At 48.2% G+C, this 21,667-nt stretch overlaps 1 protein-coding gene across 3 annotated transcripts in view; it reads right to left on the bottom strand.

The window, feature by feature from the left end:
* The window catches only part of LOC144145254 (zinc finger protein basonuclin-2-like), a 327,806-nt gene that overhangs the window by 121,035 nt on the left and 185,104 nt on the right, over positions 1 to 21,667 (bottom strand). The window lies entirely within an intron of this gene.

The following is a 21,667-nucleotide window of genomic DNA, read 5'->3' as shown; positions in this document are numbered from 1 at the left end:
ATCTAGTGGAACCTTTCGCTTGTGTTGCCGTTTGATTTTTTAAAATGCTGCCAGGTAGCGCGGGCAACAGCACGCCACGGTTTTCTGCCGTTGATGTAGTACTTCATTTGCTATCGCAAAAACCAAAAATCCGTAATCTTTTCAATAAAGCAACACTGCAGATATCACTCATGCATCGATTTTCTGCCTCATATTTGCGTAACGTATTTGCGTCGCCATATTTGCATCTTGTGCTTGTTCAACAATGTTGACAAACGTATGAACATTGACACCGGACTTAGACGTTTACATTTGGCTGTGGGCATATAAGACTACTGCGCAGTTTACGTTTCACCTTAGCCGGGTGGCTGAATCGAGTCACAGATAGACAGACACACCAAAATTTCTCCGTTTGAGTAGCCCAAGAAAGACTTTAGAAATGTGTTCTTAGTAATGCAGTTGTGTATAGTAGCGAAGCCGGCCTTCAAAGAGCCGAGTGAATAGCGCTTTGTAGGGGGTATATGAGGTCTGTTGGAGGTGTTTAATAAAAGGCTCTACGGTCGCGATACGTTGGCATCAAACTGTCTATTATTCCCCTGAAAAAATACCTTCCCAGAAATCCGCCTGCGTACTGCAAGCTGCAGTAACGCCTCTTTCAAAGGGGCTTGGCGTATTGAAGGTCAGTGTACGCATTTATTCCAACGTTCCCACATGGGAGGTTCTGCATTTTTTTTTTTGATGAACCGTTCTGTAACAATTTTTCTTCGCGCCAGGGAATCTTTCAAGTCATCTGAGCAACCCATTGACCGTTTGGTCGCTTCACGTTATGAGAATGGGCCATAAATGGTTACGGGCCAATTGTTTTTTGTCTGACTCCGGATATACCTATTGCTGGTTTTTGGTGAAGCAAATTATGCCAATCATAACGAATTTTAGGTGCGGAGTACCTTAGGACTGCACAATGTCCGTCCGCGTCCGTGCGCATAGCATTTACAACCGCAAAAAATCACACAGGCACCGGCACGATTCGAGCTTGCGTCTGGTAGATCAGACAGAGTTAGTGTCGCTCGTCTTATCCATTGGACTACGACCGTGAGTTAGTACCTGAGAGTCAAACGGCTTACTCCCATGCCTGCAACGGTGCGGAGTACCTTAGGACCTCCCAATATCCGTCCGCGTCCATCCCTGCGCACACCACCATCAAGCGAAAATCAAGCGAAATTCGATTTGAGCCGTGAGTTGCAGTTTCATTTAGGGAATAATCAAGGTGCAACTCACGGCTCAAATCAAATGACGGTCGGGGCGCAAATCGGATGTCACTCGGGGCGCAACTTGGATGTCATTTCGAGTCCCCGTACTCCGCACCCTCGCCATCATCGACGGAGTGAGATGCTGCCTTTTTTTTTTTTTTTCTCGCGCCCGTCTTTACTTTATCACAACATAAGAATTGTGTGTACAAAACACTGAAATCTTAATTTTCTGCATAACACAGCAGTTGTTCCCGTGTGGTTATATACGGCCCGCTTCGAAACTCGTGGCACCTGGGTTCGATTGTTCTTCAGTATGCTGACAACAGTTATATTTTTTTCAAGTTTGTGTAAAACTATCCAAGCACGCGCACATGCCGAAAATTTCAAAATGTTTCGGGTACGACATAAGAACTTGCGCTGTCTACCGGGCAGAGTAGACGGGGTTAACCTACAAGAATATTCGCTTTATTGAACGGTGACAACCATGAAGCACGGGAAAAAAATGGCTGCTACTTAGTAGCTCAGTTTACCCTGGATTTGCAAAGCGGAAGCTTAACTTAGCCTGGTGAAGTCTTGTTTCACTCGGTTAACTTTTATTTAGCAGCAATTAACATACTATTCGCACAAAGCCTGAAATTGTCTACGGCTGTGGTGCCGCTTCCAGCGTTTTTGCCGGGCGATACCCGCGGTGTACTCAGACGCCGCTTGCCCACGACGGCTCAAAGCTTGCAGCTCCCGCGCAACACTAAGAGAAGACCCCGCAGGTCCCGCTCTCATTCATGGCAAACAAAGCTCGCATGCACGCGGCGAGTCACGTGGTCAGGCGCGAACCAGAGCGCATGCGCCAAGCCGGCGGCGGCAGCTGCCCGGCAAGTAACGTGACGCGTTGCCAAGGATACGGCGCAGCTGCGGTCAAATGAAGGTCAAATTTAGCACGACGTTGGAAGCGCTCGACGAGACTAGTAAAGCTTTGCTTTGAAAAAAAGGTTGCATGCCTTCCCAACATCCAGAGCGAAATGAGTGCACGTAATGCACGGAAACATCACGCAGTGTTTAGGTGAGCAAGGAGACATATTTCGGAGCGATAAAATGCTGACTTGGAACGTGCTCCTCGCTTCATGACCAGCAGGATTAGCCTCGCGTTTCCTTATGCGGGACGGATAGGCACGCGCTCGCCACAATCTCTGATAACCATATCTCGGTAGTGCTTCCTGGATTAGAGCATAGACACAACAAGCCAATTTGCCACAAGCGTAATAGCGGAGAAAACTGCACGCGTTTGTTTTCAGTCAGCAGCACAAGATATCCCACGTAGCTCACACCAGTGCCCGTGGTCCCATGAGCATGCAGAAGGCAGAATATTTCCCAAGAAAAAAACGGCGAAAAAGAAATGGCTGGCTATATTATTTGACAATCCAAATTAGTCCTAATTGCGAAACCATTCAAGTAAATGGTATGCGTGTGCTAGAAGATGTTGCGAGGGATGCGGAGGGGACTTCCCGCGAACCAGGACATGAACACGAGCGTTGTACTTTTAAAAGGCCACGCTCGTTGCACGAGCGTGGTCTTTTAAACGGCTTGTTCCCCACGCCCCTCGACACTTAAAACCCGGACACAGGACCTACAAACAACTACGAATACCCCCGGGACTGGCACGATCGATAGGCGGCGACACCTCTAGAGATCAGCGCATGGGTTCGTGCATGTAAAAAAGATATAGCAAAATCAGCGCATATAGTAAGGGTTACTGGCTAAACGATCTCCAAGGAGGAGCTCATTAGTATGGAGATAGCCACTTTACCAAACGCGACTAGCGCCACGGCGGCTGCGGAGAAGCGCACAATGACAGCGTACACTTTCGTCGGGTGGCCTTAATTGCGAGCTCGTTATTAAGTGCAGGAGAAAAGCTTAACTGAAAGCACATTCCGAATGACTTATTAGTAACACTAATTAGTAACATTATATTATGTATACAGGCCGCCTTTAATGCTGCCGGAGTAACGAACGCCTGACGAAACGACAAGTAAATTAGACCATGAACCGGAAAGAAACTCTCTGAGAGGGGGGCAACGGAGCTAAAAAAGGCAAAAAAGAACGCCTTTCCTAGTTTTGCACGTCCCAAAGACTTCTCTTAGGACGAAATGTAAATTGGGGAGACTCGTCTGTACGCCGCGTTTCCTTGAATGTCGCTCTTTGACGTGCAGATGCGACAAGCATGGATGCATACAGTGGATAAGCTTTTCCGGAACGGGACAGTACCGGGGCGCTGCAAAGCCCGTTATAGCAGTGCGGTTAAAGGAAATAGCAAGTGTAGGTTTCTCTGAAACGCCACCCAGCTTATAAGAAAAAAAAATACTTCACACAAAATACGATATATGTAATGAAAACGCATTTTTTTTAAGTATTCCCTTTCTTTCCTAAGCTTTTTGCTGCTCGGGATCTCGGCGTATGTGTGCGTAAAAGACGATGATGTTACGTCGAAAAAGTTCGCCGTCCCGCTGCGATAACGAGACTTTACTGCTTTCTTTTATCTCTGTTAATCTTTCGGCGAACACGGGAGGTAGTGTGACACCAGAAGCAGGGTTCCGAGGCCGCCTGCAAAGAAAGAGTCGCATGCACTCGCAACAAGCTTGGTGAAGGCCACCACGCAAGATTTGTGAAAAGGTCGCGCACTTCGCGCCGCCGAGCAGCTCTTCTCGGAAGTCATCCGGGTCCGAACGTCGCGGAGGAGGCAAGGGGGCCGCGGCTCGATTTATGCCTCTCTTCGGACCGCTTCTCTTCCATCTGCGAGGCGTCTTTCGACGACGCCGCCGCCGCCGCCGCTGTGCGCGCGCGCGACTCTTGTTACGGGCGGCGGCGACAAAGTTTACGATCACTGGGTCGCGAGTCTCGCGGCAAAGCTGTCGAACGCGGCTCGAAGGTCGGCCTTGGCCCGCAAGCCGCCGCCGCCGCGCTGTCACACGGCAGAGGCGCAAAAATACGCGCGTCTTCTCTGTACGGGTCCATTCGGGAGAAGACTGCGCACTGCCGCCGAGCCCCGATGGGGGACAACACAGTTTACACAACGGCGTTTGGGCAGCGGCGTTCACTGACTGCCCTTGTGGAAATATACGGCGACAGAGCGCGTTTCTGGGAACATCTGCTGGCGGCGGCGGCGGCGGCTTTGGGTAAACGACCGCTCGCTCTGTAAGAACTGGCGTCCATCCGTGCAAGCGCGCACGGACTGAGCCTTTCGCCGAAGAGGTTCCGCTTCTGTGTTTGGGATGCGCGAAGGAGTAAATCAACGCCAAGGGGAGGAGGAGAAGAAGAAGAAGAAGAAGAAGAGGAAGAAATAGGAGAGGAGGTGGGCTGGAAACTGTCCCCCGCCGGCGGAAGTAGAAACTAAAGACGGGGTGTCACTTTTACGACACGCCGCCGCACCGTATACAGAGAGCTACGCTGTGCTACAAATACGAACAAGGTGCCTGTCGTCGTATACAACGCTGGAGAAAACAGCGGGGACGTCGAACAGACACCGAGCGAACTGTGCACTCGCAGTTCAGTAGCCACTTTCTCTTCAGGGAAAGCAGCGGCGGCTTGTGTTTGTCTGAGTCGCCCTCTTTACCGCTTCTTTCATTGCTCCTTACGGCAATTGCTGCGGGAATTGACGGCCAGCTCTTGGCTGCACAACACTGGCCTAGGTCGTAGACCTTGTGGAATACCTTCGAGACTCAAACTCCGGATTTTGAATTTAAGCGCGGGAAAAAAAACACAGGCTTCTGAAACGCACCGAACACAGCGCAGTGCTCCAGACGAATTCAGGGCTGGCAACCTTCATTTTTAAATTAAAATTATTTCCTTTACGCGTTGTTCCCCGGCTTAGCATCATTTTAAGACAGCGCGCTCATCGTGACGTGAGTTCAAATATTTATGGGTAGCAACAAAGCCACTTCTAGGATCGCCCCTACAACGATACAGCGTTAAGATCGTTAATTGTTGAAGAAATTAGCTTAAAACCACAATAAGAAAATATTAACCACGTTTCACGTCAGAGTACGCCCTAATGATACAAAGATACATGGCGACATATGGTCCTCTTCTTCCTTTATTCTTCTGCAGCCGTCCCAGGTCACCCCAAGACATGACCTCTTCTTCATCTCCGTTGCTTTGCTGTCAGACACAATAAATTGAGATGACAGTTATGAAGAGCTGGATTCTTCAAAATGGCCTCAATGACTCTTTATCCTTGCGCAAAACAAACAAACAAAAACAACAGTGATAGCAGATTGTCAAGGTGACTCGCCGAGAGTAATAACCTCGATGCCCATTTTGCCGGCCGAGGTCCGTGCGTGCACATGGCTTAATACGAATCCACGCGACCGTGAAGTGCGACACTTGAGTGCGACCGCGTGCTTGTGCCAACCGGCACGCAATGCGACTCCGCGGCGTGAAGTATACGTTCTCTGTTGCCACCGCATGCGACGCCGGCTCGCGCGTCTTGATAGCCGCCTGTCACGCGATCCCTGGAGGACACACAGTGTGACGATGCAGGGAGCGACGTCGAGGCAGGACACCTATACCTGCTCGCAGCGGGACGGTATACGTCGCAGAATACGAGAGGTCCTACTGAGAATGAAAGCACATCCTGCTTCTTTATGCAAGAAGACACGTCCGCAAACAGAGATATGCGGCGGGAGGACTTTGCACGCACGGCGAAGTTCGCTCGAGGGCCTTTTGGCTTCGTTGGAAATTTGGTTTTAATTACAGACCCAAACAGTAGCTCAACAATGTTGGTTATTATTAACGTCAAATATGGCACACCCAGCCAGTGGCGGTGCACGGGCGGTGGGGGCGATCAGTCGCTCCCTTTCCTCCAGGCATTGAGCACTTCTGCGACCCCTTGTTACTCCATCAGCACTGTTATGAAGCTGCGTCTTGAACGCAGCGCCTTGCACGAGATATGTATTGTTTGCTGACGGCACCGAAGCAGTTTAGTACTTTGAAATCAAGACGCATATGTAACAAAGAAGAGGGGGAATGGACGCTTTATTTAAACCTAGAAAAGGCTTCAGAGACGCGTCCTCATTCTAAGATGCCGAAATCTTCCCACGTCGGCAGCCCTTTCGACCAGGCGCGGAGGCCGGAGCTGGCTAATAAGGCTCTCTCCCCAAGCCCGGAGGAAAGGTGGAAACAAGGGGAAAGGGGAGCAGGGTTTTCTGTTGATTGGTTGCAGTCACCGACTATCTGCTTAAGGTTTCTGGGTTCTAAGCAGAAGCGACCAAGCGGAGAAAATTGTATTGAGGCAAAGAGGCTCCTTTTAGTGGAGTGTTTGAAAGTATGGGAAGAAACAACGGTTGCTGGTGCGGTGACGCACTAACTATCAAGCAGACCGCGCTAATTGCTTTGGCACGGAGTTCAATTCAATGCATACAAACTTCAGCTTAAATTTATTCCATAGGATGGCCCAGTCAGGAGACAATGCCTAGAGGCAAAGGGTTTTGCTGTTTCGGGCGCACAAAACAATTATGCGCGGTTCCTTCGACTCAATAAAGAGGTCCGACAGCTGGTAAAAAAAAAAAAGTGTTTCTAATTTCTTGTACATGAATTCCAGAAACCACTCAATCGTTCACGCTCGCGGAGATAAATTATTCCTCAGTTGTAGCAACGCGATATGCCTGTTTGAATGAATGAATGAATGAATGAATTTATTGTAAACAAGGAAAGGAAAGACCACCAGCAGGCGTAGTTTGTCTCACCTAAGTGTGGACACCGGAACGCCTGCTGGTGTGGGGGGTGTGGGGAATGGGGAAAACAGTTGTACAGGGAAGGGAGGATAGAGAGAAGAAGAGGCTACACATATACAAATATACAGGTCTAACAGGACATATATGTACCATATATACAAGGTAAACACTTTTTTAAAACACGAAGACAAAAAAAAACACAAGAAAAAAAAAACGAAGCACCCACACACACACCGTTTAGTTTATGTGGGGATAAAGCGGAGAGCCGGGAGGAGTCCTGAGGCATCCAGGTACGACCCCAGGACCTCATGGACTCCGTCCCGCTCTCTGGCACTGCCTGGTGGCCACAGAAATTCTTCGAGGGGCCGAGCCCCTCCCCCGAAGGCGGCCAACAGTTCGGTCCTCCCTGCCACAAACTGGGGGCACTCCAGGACCAGATGCGGCAGGGTCTGGAAGCCGCCCGGCAGTGCTGGCACGACGGGTCATTGATGAGTACCAGGCGGTGTTTTCGCTCGGCTGTCCACACGCACCCCACGCGTAGGCGCAGGACAGCCGAGCGTTGATGTCCCTTTTTGCTCCCGAGCATCAGTTTTGTACAGCAAGCAGGCTCTCCCTCATAGCGTGCCCGACGGCGGTGCCAGCTTTAGGGAATACTCTCCCATAACGAGCATTCGCTGTCACGAGGGGATTTAGGGATGGCTAGAAAAATAACACCTGGGGAGCCTTCAAAATTTTGTTATCTTTTCTCCGCATTCTATCTTCGCACAACGATTTTGAATGCCTTCAGATAATCGGACTAAAAACGTACAACATGTGCAAATAGAAGGTCCGGGAGGGGCGAAGGGGGGCTATGACAGGTCAACAGGTGTCCAATTGATACATTCAATCGGAGCTTTTATTGCGAGGCATGATTCTACAAATCCGTGGTATAACCGGTGTGCATGAGACAAAATTCATATACGGGAACAAGGTTGCCATGAAATGCATCAAACTGGAGTTCTGTTTGTGTCTTTTTTTATTTTTGTCATATCGATCGCAAGTTTCCATTTCCATGTGCCTCGAAATCACTTTCCGTAGTGCTACCTAAGCTCAAGGAGGTTCACAGTACAAACCTTAATAGCTTTGGTCATTGTCGTGGCCCGTTGTTCTTCAGTCTATTCACACACCAAAAAATTAGCAGTGGCTTAGCTCGGCTATGCCAGGATATACGTAGCGTGAGCTAAGGTTGAGCTGGTTATTCTTTGCTCTCCTGGTTATAGGATTAGCTTGATTATCACGCTTACTGCTGCTTCAATGACGCACACACGGCCTACTCATTATGTGACACATGTATATTTATCAAGCGGCTCCGTTTTAGCGCCACCAATCGCCCCAGAGCTAAGCTGGTTCCACAGGCGCACGCCGGAGTTGCTGCGACGCACGAGCCATCAGTTCCACACCCGGCCACTCCTCGCATGATCGTCAAGTGGACCGGGCCGCCACGTGCGGAACGGAGGTTGGCGAAGACGCTAGACGCATGGGGTGTGTGAAAGACGCCGGGCAGCGGGCAACGTTCTGTGCGCCGTGTGGTGTCACTGCTCCTCGCGCATGCGCAGCACGGCTCTCCGGGAGCCACGCGAAACTGATCAACCTCGGTCAGTGTAGTTCACGCTACAAAATGTTCACCGTTATCGAGTAAACCAAACATTTATACCAACCAAATGTCGAAGAAAAGTGTACAGTGAGTAGACGCAGATAGCTTAACCATAAACTGTAACATTTCAACGTTGAAGGCAAGGCTAGGAGCGTTTTCTAATGTATGCAAGCATTTCTTTCAGACATCCTTCTAAGGATCACTGGTATACATAAAACCGGACATGGCAGACTTTTTTACACCGACGGACGTCATCGCGAAGCAAACGTGATATTACTGCTGTTTTAACTCATTGCCAAAGAATAATGAAGCATTATTCAGCCTTCATTTTGTGCCGAGAACAACGTATATCTAATGGATGACAACTTCCCCGGCGCTGGAAGTCCGGATCGACAATGAGCGATCAAGCTTTAGTCTGCAATTGCGTCTGTGCAGTAGAGGCTTGGTGCACGAACGCCCACGATTTCAAAAGCCGCGCTCTTTTTGCCCCGTTTTCGAAAGCCCCGTACTCATACTCCCCTGACACATTTCCCCGCGCAGAAAGATCCACTCTTTAAGCACCGCACTCATAATCAAAGCACACAGGGTTCCACGTATATGAAAGGCGACATAAAGACGGCAGAAGAAAAGTGAAGAAAGGATAACTTTGACCGAAGTTGCTGGCTGGCTTGTTGTGGTGAACGTTTTCGTCCTCTATGAGTTCTTGTCTTGCAATTATCAATTTAATTATTAACGTTGTCATACATGTTAGCAAGACATACTTATAGCCATCTAAAAAGAGTGCATACTGTCCATTTCGCGTCTGAATAACTTACATGGCAGGGTAGTTCATTCGATGCTGATTGTCACACTCACTCGAAGAGGCGGTGGTCCGGCCGAGGTGTCACCCCCCGAGACCTCGGAGTGTCACTAAGCTTGGTCACGGACGCTGGCATAGCGAAGTTCACTGCGTGGTTATTAGTCACTTCCGCAGCATTAGGCTTCAAATCCACCCTACTTATACCCCTCCTCTAAATTAGCACTGCTATAAGGGTGGAAGTCATGCTATCCCAATGCTAGTTCAAAAAAAAAAAAAAAAGACGGGGGGGGGGGGGGTGGCAGACGTGACGTTTTGTTAACCACGCGATTAAAGCGATTTGGTAGGCAGCTTCCTTCCTTCCTCTTCCATTCTAAGCTCGGTTTGCTCCCTCTACCTCTTTGTTGAGGTGGTCGCAGAACATCTCTAAACCATTTAGGCGCATGCGCGGGGGACTCCAAGGTCGTCACGCCTCGTTGACGTGTGTGACATGGAAATAACATGTGCATTTTTACGGCTTGCTTTTGTCAGCATGAACTTGTCATGAGTTTGCACACCGCAGCTTAGGTGTGCACTGCCTGCAAAATTACGCGTAGTGCTTACTCAGACTACTGACACAACGGCCATATCGCGAGCTATGGACGTAAAAAGCGGCGTTTCACGCAGTTCGGTTGGCTGAAACGTGAAATGACGTCGTTCTTGAAAGATATTAAGATAGTTACACCAACTGTATGAACCTGGCTTAAGTCCAACTGGGTTGTTACGTAACGTACACAGCGTAAGATTTATTTACTGTTTTACTGCCGCGAACAGTTTCCGTGGCACGGGATCTCTGCTTACGCAATCACTTTTTCGCGTACTGCCCACTGCGTCCGACGAATAGCTACCATCCGGTGAGATTATTAAACCCACGGGAATTCTTAAGTCGCTGTACAGATGGAAAGTCCCCTGTATATACAAGTACAGTAAACACTCGGTGTTACGAAGTCCCCGGTGCAAGAAACTGACTTCGTTATAAGCAGTACTTTGTTGAAATGGAAAAATCCCAAGCCATCTCCACTAACGTGAAACCTGGGGAGGGGCGAAGCACGCAGTGTATATTCTTGGCGCCTTGGCGTTTTTGCCAACGGAGATGAAACCGTTCGGGGGTAGAGGTATACAGCTTTGCTGTAAAAGTCTCTTTGAAGCACGAAGCTCTCCGGCGCGAGGCGTAAACGAGTGTCCCGGTGTTTTTTTAGTACTCGTTACGAAACGTTCCAGCGCGAGTCGTAAGCGAGTGTCCCGGTGTTCTTTTAGCGTTATGTTCTTTCGCGAGGCGTAAACGACTTTTCCGGTGTTTTAGTACCGTGACTGCATGAGAGGACGATTACGACAACGACGGACGACGACAGGAGACGCCGACAGCCCCAGCCCCTAAGGGGCTTCGCTTCTACAATATTTTGTTGTTTGCCTGGGCCGAAGTTTGGACCATGGAAAACTTCGAATAAAGCGACAGTTCCAATATAGCGATTTCGTTGTAACGAGGCTGTACTATATATCATCCAACGTAACGTCGCAGCTTGCCTGAGCAAGACAGCCCTTTATACACGGCAGCACGAACAAGAAGAAGAAGAAAAAGTGAAAACGACGCTTTCTTCGGTGCGAGACAGCGAGGAAAGTCCTCCTTTAAAAGCGAGGCACGTAATTATATCCGCCGCGACTGCATAACACGAGGAGGCACGTAACGCTCGCATACGTTTGTCGTCGTCGTCGTTCAATAGACACACGATTACACCCGGGCGGAATAAGTCGTGATTGCCGCAAGCCGCACAGTGACGTCAGTAAGCTGCACCGCACCCCTGCTTCCCTTCAAGTGCGCGGCGTACACAACAAGGTGCGGGCGAAACGAATGGGCCGACTACTTTCGGCGGAAGGCCGCATGCCAGGCTGCTCATCGAGTGCTGAGGGGAGCGTAACACCCGACAAGCGTGCGACGACGATACGAAGGCACGCACACCGGTTTCGCTCCGTCAGCGGAGGGGGGCGGCGCGCTTGTGTGCGAGCGCTCTCGGTAAGGCACGCCGAGCTCGTTTTTAATGGGCGCCGTCAGGGCAGCGGGCTGGGTGTGCGCGCGTCCGCTGCGAGCGGCTTCATTTCTCAGGGCCACTCCCAGGCAGTCTCTCTCTGGGCGAGATGCAGGCAGAGAAATAAAAGGGCCAGCCTAATGAGAAGCGCAGAGGAGATGCGCCGCGCACACCTTCTGCGCACGCCTCGCCTCTCTCGAGCGCCCCGCTGTCTGGCGCATCCTGAAAGCGCCACGTGAATGAGAGGGGGGCCCCTGGCGGTGCGCGTGCGTGCGTTGTGCGGGAAGGTTCAGGGAGGTAAGCGAGACTGCTCACTACAGCCACATATCGATGAACGATGTCAACGTGCATTGAATCGCCCCATCCACAGCGCGCTGCGTGATCTTGTATTTAGTTTTGGTAGAAGCAGCGGATTCCGCATGTGGAGATACAAATTGACGGAAAAATAAAGGAATGGTTGAAAACCAACAACACACGCACATTTTTTTTTTAAATCTCCCGCGTGATGCTGCTGGTAGGTGCGGAACCTTACTCTGCTTGGTTACGATACACATACAGTATAGTCCACTTATAACAATATCCAAGTGCCAAGGAAATACCATCGTTATAACCGATAATTGTTATAAGCGGGTTGAGAAATAAAAAGACCGAACAAAGCTCAAAACATTTCATTCGCATGCCAGCAACGTCGTCCTACTACTAATTTGCGGAAAAGAAGCCACAGGCGGTCATTTTTGTTTGCCGCGTGTGAAGATAGCGCAGATCTTCTTCAAGAGCATCTATTGGCGGTGAGCGCGAACACGGGCGGCGCTGCGAAGCGCGCCTCCGTGACGTCGGCTTAGGGATTCTCGCATTTGTCGTCTGCTTCACTCAGGCTCGCTCTCCTGCTCTTTCTTTGCGCTCGGTCAACGTCTGATGCTTTTCCGCGCCAGAATTGGCATGTGGGTAACTTTTCATCATAATAATAGGCTTAAAATCGCATACACTAGCTCATGGTGTCAGTTAAAGTATAGTTTTGAATACCGCTACGGAAGAAACATTGCCGGCGTCGCCCCATTCCTTGCGAAGCCGGTTCTCTGCAGAGCGCGAAGAGTCGGAGCTAGGCGTCAGCTTCTCAATTAAGCAATCTTTCGAACAAAGGGAACAGTCAGCTGCTAATAACCGACAACAGTGAAAATGGAAGACCAAAACAAATTCTAGGGCTTCAGGACTGTTGGCTTTGGCAGAAGGCATTACGATTCCCAGTAATCATATGTATGGTAAAACAGTTTTTGAAACCTCGCTGAATGCTCGTACGTGTTGTGTCACATCACTTTACGTTGTCAAGGCATGAAAGTTTGCCGACATGCACTATGGGCTGCAAAAACTGTAGGTTGAGTTCCAAATAACCCACTTTGTATATAGGCGTGTGCTGATTTCATACCAGGCATCTAACCAGTATGGAGGTTTGTTGAGCTAAACGAGCCACGTCTACGTTAAATATACAGTAACACTATGTTTGTTCAGACCTGGAGGGATATTTTGGTACATTTTCCACAGCCATATCTTCCGGATATTCGGATATGCGTTATAGGAAAACTGCACTCAAGAGGAGGAGGAGGAGCAGGAGGAGGAGAAAAAATTATTTACAATTAAATCGAGCTGGTTAGTGGGCCAGGTCCTCAGTCCAGGACCAGAGAGTAAAAGTAATTTTCTTCAATTCATAGAACGCCATCCTGCGTAGAATAGGATTTGTTCTTTGCGCCTGGAAGGGTTGGAATGCAATAAAGAGCTACTTGGAATTATTCTTCGGTTTCGATTTTTGTAATATATGCAGGTATACTATTTATTGCGTTAGTTAGCGAGTATATCATGCCTTCAACACCGTAATTATGTCATCATTGTTCAGTTTGAGAGTCAGTTCGTTATGATAACGATATGATTACGATAGAAATTCGGAGCACAAAGCCGCCTTCGACTACTGTGGACAACGTTGTTTAGGGCGCGATCGCGGTGACGTAGCACAAACCTTCTCATTCTATTTGCATGTGCATAAACAAAGCACGGTGCGGATGCACCTTCTTGCACGCAGCCGTAATGAAAGCCAATTTGTGAAGAAGCAATGTATGCCATACAACACGAAGGAAATGTCCACACGATCTTTGTGAGCCTCCCAAACATCCCAAAACCCCTAATAAGACGTTTGTGACGGCGCAGAAAAATTAATGCGTTGGGTAGAAAAAAAACGCAAGAAGCATTAATCTGATACAAGACAACATCAACGAAAGAAATAGAAGAAAACCGCTTTATTTCCTGTTGTACGATGCGCGTGTAGGGGCCGCTGCTTGGTACGTAGTATTAGACTGTTCATAAGAGCATCTAAAAAATACTGCAGGGAAGCCTACGCATTTTGAATACTTATCGAGAAGCTCTGATCGCTGATCCTCGCGAATAAGCTAGAAAGGACGAGTTACACACGATCTTTTGACCGATGCTCTGAAGAAAGTTGTTCTCTATCTCCTCGTGTGTTGCAAACTTGTGGGGGATACAGCTTCAAATTATTCAGATGCGTCAGAAGCTGGCAAAATAACTGAATCATTAGAAATACGCTTTTTAATGCACTACAGCAACAAAGCGGGCGATTTCTAGCACAGACACTGCTGCCCCTCACAAGGGGAGTGTAGCAGACGACAGCGGCGCGATCCCCTAAGCTGACGTCACAGCCAGGGGGCGCCACTCAAACATCTCACCGCCAATAGGGGCTTCAGCTAGCTGAGCTAAATGTCCTTGGCGGAAACAAAGCCCCCGGGGGACTGTGTCACGCATTGGCTTCCTACGAAGACACTACCTGAGTAGGCTGCACAACCGCGTCATTAAAGTAGTCACTGTTGCACTTTTGCTGCACAATATAACCGTATTCAATCGTTATATCCGATATCGTGGCACTGGAGGATTGTAATAAGCGGTTTATTTTACCATAGAAAGAATACAAAAGTTGACGGTGCCACAGCTGTTCGTCGTTATATCCGATATATTGTTATAAACGGTATCGTTATATGTGGACTCGACTGTATACAGTAGCCGACTGTTTTTTCGGACTCCGAAAGTTCGGACTTGCTGGACATCTCGGATTTTCCCGAGGAACCGCCAGTTGTCCCATGGGAGTAATGATTCGCGGAATTTTCGGACTGCTCTTTTATTCGGACTATTTTTCGTTCCCCTCCAGGTACGAAAAATCGGCTCCGGTCTTTTCGGTACAGGACGTTTCGGTACAGGGCGTTTCGGTACGGTCTTTTCGGTGCACGGGCGTTTCGGTACACGGGCGTTTCGGGACACGGGCGTTTCGGGACACGGACCTTTCGGTACAGGACATTTCGGTACAGGGCGGTTCGGTACAGGTCGTTTCGTTTCGGCGAGCGCTTTAGGCTGCGAGCGTTGTTTACGGGGTGGTTACAGGCACGGAATTTGTACCTATTTATTACAGATGTTCTTGTTCGAAATTCTGCGTTATTTTAGGCCAGCAGATGGTCACGCGGCCTTCCCAAAAAAACCTCTGTTGATTTGTTAAATATTAGCTGCGATATTTGTAGCATTCAGACAACCTATAAGTGTTCATTATTTTGTTTCGTAGCGACCTATTATCACCAGAATGTTATATAACAAATCAGTGATAGTATCATCGTGTTTTTCACTCGTTTTTTTGACGACTTATTATCACCTGTTTATTTTTTCGAAAATCAGTGAGGTAAATATTTTCTTTTTGCACTTTGCGGAAACCCTTCGACAACGGTTGCGGGAATGAGTCCCACCGCACGGGGAAGGAACCTGTCCCTTTATAACGTAATGACGAAGTAGTTGCAATTTCTTGTGTTTCTGCATTTGTGTGCGTTGCTTTCTTCTGATAACGCAAGTACTTGAGGTGTTATTAGCAATGCATTACGGAAGGCACCTATTGTACCTTGCCGCACGCTTCCGTCCCGACTTATTCGTAGTTAGCAGGGACTGCGGCGGGTTTATTGTGTTTGTGAATCAAATTTAGAAATGCTTTGTAATGACGTTGAAAGCACTCTGTAATGTTTTATGCAGCATACATACAGTTATTCTTCTTCGCAAGGACTGCTCATCTGAAATTCTTGGCGTTTTGCTAATATGGTCGTGACCTGAGACCAATGTCACCTGCTGCTCCCCATAATCAGTACTTTTTTGAGCCGCACAGCGTTAAAATGATGTTCGCAGAAGCAGGTGTCGGCACGACATTATACATGGCATATATATAAAAAAAACAAGTGCCGACTGCAACAGGCATGCTGTAGGTTAAAATGAGCCGCTGCAACTCAAATCGCGTGGGAGGATGTAAGTGAAAAACCCAGTGTAACACATTAGCGCTACTATTCCGACGGATAATGTTTCTAACTGCACTGTTAAACCATTTTATTCTTATTTATAAGATAGGTGTTTACTTAGTTTAACAGCGCTGAAGAGCGCTTAGTGCGTAAGAAATATTTCCCGCAGCAAACATGCACGTCAAAGCAGCGTCCCCGAATAGGAGCCACGTTGGATCGTGGCTCATTGGTACCTCTGAAGTACGGTACTTTCGTGACAAAGAACTTCGCTACTCAGAACAAAATTTAAAAGAATGTCTAAGTAATTGAATAATCGATTCAAAAAACATTTATGCGAAAAGTAAACAAATGAAACAGGATCGAGGAACTATCCTCAACAAATATTTACAGGAGAAATCGCTTGAAAAGCATGCGGATTCGTAAGTAGGCGTTAAATAATCACAATATGAGCTCAGAAGCCGTCTTAAAAAATAGATCCTAGAGATCCTGTGCAAAATCAAATCAAAACAAAAACAAAATAAACAACTAACTGATATGTTCATGCAGCGAAAACTCTTTAAACCCGTACATTTTTTATTCTGGCCCAAAATTTTGGACCGAAGGGGCTGCGGTACCCCAACGGAGGTTCCCCGTGGGGTCAGTCACCTGTCTTATCAGAATTTCTCTGGACGCATGGAGTGGGGGAGGAGCGTGCATGGCTTGCGGCGGAGCTTGCCTAAAACGCTCGCCCTAAGATCGGGCTCCCGCTGACATTCGTGCCGCTAACCATTCGGGGTACCAAGGCATGTTTTTTTTTTTTTTTTTTAGCAGAATGCGCCGAAGCCCAAGAGATCACGTGGGTGACCACGGCATGGGAAACGCGAGGGCGCAAATAAAAAATTCAGCCCCGCGAGAGGACGAATATTTAGTATTTCTTTTTTTATTGTAGTGTTTAACGCGCCGACGCAAAACGCAGGCGATGAGGCGCGCCGTAGTGGAGGGCTCCGGATTAATTTTGACAACCTGGGGATCTTTAACGTGCGCCGAAATCTCGTACACACGGGCGTTTTAGCTTTTCGCCTCCATCAGAAAAGCGGCCGCCGTGGCCGGTAATCGTACCCGCGACCTCGTGCTCAGCAGCGCAACGCCTTAGCCACTGTGCCACCGCGGCGGGTAGAAAATGCATGATGATATTGTCGCTAAAGAAACGAAGTAATGAACAAGCTATACATTTTCTGGCTACGGTTACGCAAATAGGCATTTTTTTGGCAAGGCCGCATAAATTTCTACTGGACTAAAGTAACGCAGAAATACAAGCAACAACAGTTGTAATAAACAGGTTCGATTTGCGTACTTGCAACTCACATGTTAACAACGCACGCGAATTTGGCCGCCTCAAACGCTCGCTCGAATTCGTTTTCGCACCGAAACGCCCTGTACCGAACCGCCCTGTACCGAAGTGTCCTGTACCGAAACACCCGTGTCCCGAAACGCCCGTGTCCCGTAACGCCCGTGTCCCGAAACGTCCGTGTACCGAAAAGACCGTACCGAAACGCCCTGTACCGAACCGCCCTGTACCGAAAAGACCTAGACCCACGAAAAATTGGTCGGCTACTGTATACCATTAATGTATGACCACGTATACGTGGTAACAATCTTCGCATGTTCGTCAGCAGACAAAGCAAGCACAAGACAGCTGCTATCATGCGAAGGAACAAACACTAATTGCGTATGTCTCCGGGATTTACGTCCTTCATCCAAATATTTTGTCGCTTCGAAGTATTATCGTGAAATACTAACTAGCTCTTTCCCACACGCTGTTACAAAATTAGCCCGATACGGACCGAAAACAAACTCAAAAGCAAAACTGTTTCAATTGTGTTATGATAATACGATCGTTAAAGGGGGTGTTCGTCATGACGATGTATACCTCGCCCTGTACAAAACCCGTTGTATGCACCGATATTAAAGTATTAAGTGGAGTCGTAGGTATTAAGAAGTCTTTAATGCCGCTCTCAATTTTTTACCTAATTTAAAATGAAATCGAGTTTTCTTTTTCACCTTAAGACTATGTTCATAACAATGTCTCGCATATATTGCCTAATTGCGTACCTGTTCCACTGGTATGATTCACGCTTGCTTATCCAATTTGATGCTATATAGACCATATGTGATATTTTTGGCGCAGCTGTGAATAAGTCCATTAATTCGTTATTTACGTTTGTCTGAACAAGAATCGAACGATGCGTTTCTGTACTATAATACGGATTCCGTGCGGGACTTGTAAATTACCTTTTCCAGATTCTCCGTACTTGTCATAGCATTAGAAATATTATACTGTGGTGTTCTACCTGCCAAGGTGTTACAGTAAATTACCTTCACGGTATAAGAAGTATTCTACTACCCTAAAAACTCTCACCCGGACGGAGTACACCTATAGCAAGTCCTGGCGTCGGGGCTGGCATCCCCTCTTTTATCAGAGCGGTATACGCCCTTAGTAGCGTAGAAATTTGGGCTTGTTGGTACATACCTTTCAAACATGTATCGCAGAAGACGAAACACCTGCGTCTACTTGACGAGACACTTGTGTCTACTTGTATGTGTCTCGTCTTCTGCGCTACATGTTTGAAAGGTATGCCTTTATGTATTCCTGCGCTTTGCATTCAATTCACACGGGGATACTTACGCCGAACAAGATAGTTAATAAGCTTAAAAACACAAGTATGTGCTGGCGAAACAAATTTGATAAAGCATTTGAGCGATTACAAGGGCTATCGTAAAAGAAAATTGCTTTAATAAAGTCATTCGCGAAGCCCAGCCCCCGACGCGGTTGCTGGTGGAGGACTTCCAGAACCATATACCGCCACGACGTACCCGGCTTGAATGAATGAATGAATGAAGGAGCAAGAAAACGGGTGAGCGAGCAATCATGTACACACTTGGAGGAGGTCGTCGATAGTGTTACGTGGCGAAGCTTCTGAGCAATCAGAGTGGCCATTAGCGGGACAGCAAGCCATGCACGGCCAGGCCTGCGCGAGACTTTCCCCTCTGCTTCCTCGCTTAGGAGCGGAAGGCGCTCCCCGAATAACCTCCGTAATAGCTGTGAATGGCTTCGAAGGAGTGTCCTCCGCCATTTCGCCCTGCCGGTCCCTTCCTCGCGGGTAGGTGTCTTACAGGACGGCGCTGCTCTTACTTTTTTTTTTCCCCGCCTTCTGTCGGGAACATTCATCCACATCTCGTTAAACGGCCGTAACTATACTCCCGCCGATGCGCGGGTTTTCCTACGAGTGTGGAAAAAAAGAACTAACGGGAGAAAACACGATTTCGTTTTGAACAACGCGCACGCCTGAATATTGCCGAGGATGTAGCGTGTTCATCCCGCATGAATTCATTTTCTACGCACTAGCAGCTATGGGGCCGTTTTTGTGAGGGTGTCCGTCCGTCCTTTTGTTGAGAAAAGAGCAAATGTTGTGGTCATCAGCTCTGACCTTATCATTAACGTCAGCGTCACCATTGGGGTGTCTACCAATACCGGTTGAAAATTATAACCCTGTCTCAGCATTTGAAATGTGCGTTACCTTTTGTTGCTTGACTAGCAGATGAAAAGTGGCTTATGTGCACGTACTTTCCCTGTGATAATTTCCAAATATCCTGCCAGGCAATCACGCGATCAAGCACTACCAGGAAGTGCATCTACCAAACGTACAAACTCTGAAAGTGCGCCAGTCTCTCGTTCTATGTAGAACGCTCTATATGTACTGAAGGGCACGTGATCTCGTGTTCGCTGTCATTGCGCTTTTGACTATACGTCACGACACCAACGAATGCTTTCGCACTTAAAGCACGGTACTTCGGCGCGTCCCGTTTTGTCTAGAAATGTATGAAAATATAAAAAAGTGTGAAAATGATGGAAGCCTAAGGTCTCCGACAGCTAGCGCAAAAATTATTCCATGACCTTCCGCACGAACCCCTAATACCCTTCTTTATATGCGGACCCGGCTGCGGCCGGGCGTCCACTGTTCAATCACCGACACACTCCGTCTTGAAGCCCTTATCCCTAAAGTCCGTTCTCGTTGGCCTCTTGTGCTCCCCCAGACCTTGACTTCCTACTTCAGAACGTTTTGTTTGGGTCACTCATAACCCTTCGTTCTAACCTACAAGTATAAAAATACGCAAGACAGGAGGGGAAAGAAGAAAAACAAGAGAAGAAGGAAGACAAGAATAAGAAGAGAAAGCTTCCCCCACCCCCCTCATAAAACGTGAAGTAGTTCTCAGGGGATAACATTCGCGGCGTTGTGGAGTGAATTCAGATGTTCCGAAGAACGGAGTAACGTGCAAGAGGAATTCCGCCCCACAAAGCAGGAAGAGGCCCGGCTCTGCGTCCGGAGGAGGAGGAGGTGGTGATGTAGGGAACAGTACATCTGGTGATGGATGGCGGCCGGAGAGAGAGATAGGAGGCTGGACGGGCGTTAGAAAAGCCGGAGCAACGGCCATATTCAGAAATGTAGCCAGATTTAATTGAATCCAAGTCAAGCAAACAGGCGGGATAACGGTAAAAATAAATCTGGGAAAGGCAGAGAAAGTGCGGTTATTTTAAGCGTTTAAGCGTGCAGCCTCCGGAGGATATATATATATATATATATATATATATATATATATATATATATGATCAAGCGCAGCTGACCTTGGAGGACGGAGCTGGCCATGGCTCCCTCCCAAAGCGCTATGGAAAGATGGAGGTAGGGGTTCTAGGGTAGATTTGTTGTAGCCCAGGCTCTCCACAGGAGAGGCAAAGTGGAGAAGATTGTGTCCCGTCATAGAGTCCCAGACCCAACCAGACTTCATGGAACAGTTCATGGGCAATGAATTCTCCTTTAGAACATCGCAGGGGCGCGCGTGGTTTCGGTATGCTATACCCGCAGTTTGCTGAGGACTGTATGTTTCGAGTAGGGCTTCGCATTGAGGTTATTGGCATTGCAAGCACAGACGTAAAATAGTGTTGACAATGCCGTCTAGACACGGTACCAAAATTCCAGTGACTTCTTTGTCGAAGGAATTATTGATCTTGAATTATTTTATGAAAGTAATAGGTGCATTTATAACACATCTCCCTGCCTCTTAAAAAGAGGATCCTGATAAGGCATCCGATAAGGGGTCAAGGAGGACAGTGGCGCCCCACTTACTGCCCAGTTACCGGCAACTGTATCTTGTGAGAACACGAACACTCACAAGCACAGATACACGAATAGAAGGAAATAATCGCGGAGCCTGTCAGCGCATGCTAAGTGCAATGGACAACTGCCTAACGAGTAAAACGTAGTACACGGCCACAATCCCACAGTTGCACAATCCCGCTGACTGGAACTGAACGAAACAGCGCGATGTGTCTTCTCCGTAAACGCGCGTGCACTGCTCGGAAGCGGCAACGACGGAAAGCTTGCCGGCTACCTCGCTCCCGTTGAAATGTAATCACCCCCAGGAATAAACGGCTCTGATTCAAAAAAAAAAAAAAGAGAGAGAGAAAAATCAACCAGAGCTTTTTTGGAGACATGTGCTGGTATATGAAGCGCAGTTAAGAGCATTATCCTCGTCGTTTACTCGTGAATGGGGCGAATGGGGCGAATTACGCCATCGTGGGCGACCTGGCGTGCATGTTCACATAGGCGCTGCATCGAGTGGCACGACAACCGTACACTTTCCTCTCAATAGCCGAAGCGATAATATGTCAACTTCTCGTACGGCCAGCCTATGGCCCTGTCTCAAAAGTACAATAATGCGGATAGGCTCGACTCCCACAGTTTAGGGGCGAAGCCTCTTGGGGGCTGGGGTTGTTGGCGTCTCCTGTCGTCGTCGTAATCGTCGCCTCATGTAGTCACAGTACTAAAACACCGGAACACCCGTTTACGCCTCGCGCTAGAGAGC

This window comes from Haemaphysalis longicornis, unplaced genomic scaffold (assembly GCF_048455015.1).
Source record: "Haemaphysalis longicornis isolate Haplotype H1 unplaced genomic scaffold, Haemaphysalis longicornis Haplotype H1 scaffold_7, whole genome shotgun sequence".
Taxonomy (NCBI): Eukaryota; Metazoa; Arthropoda; class Arachnida; order Ixodida; family Ixodidae; genus Haemaphysalis; species Haemaphysalis longicornis.
Note: the sequence above shows the minus strand (reverse complement) of the source record. Positions and strands in the feature narration are given on the sequence as shown.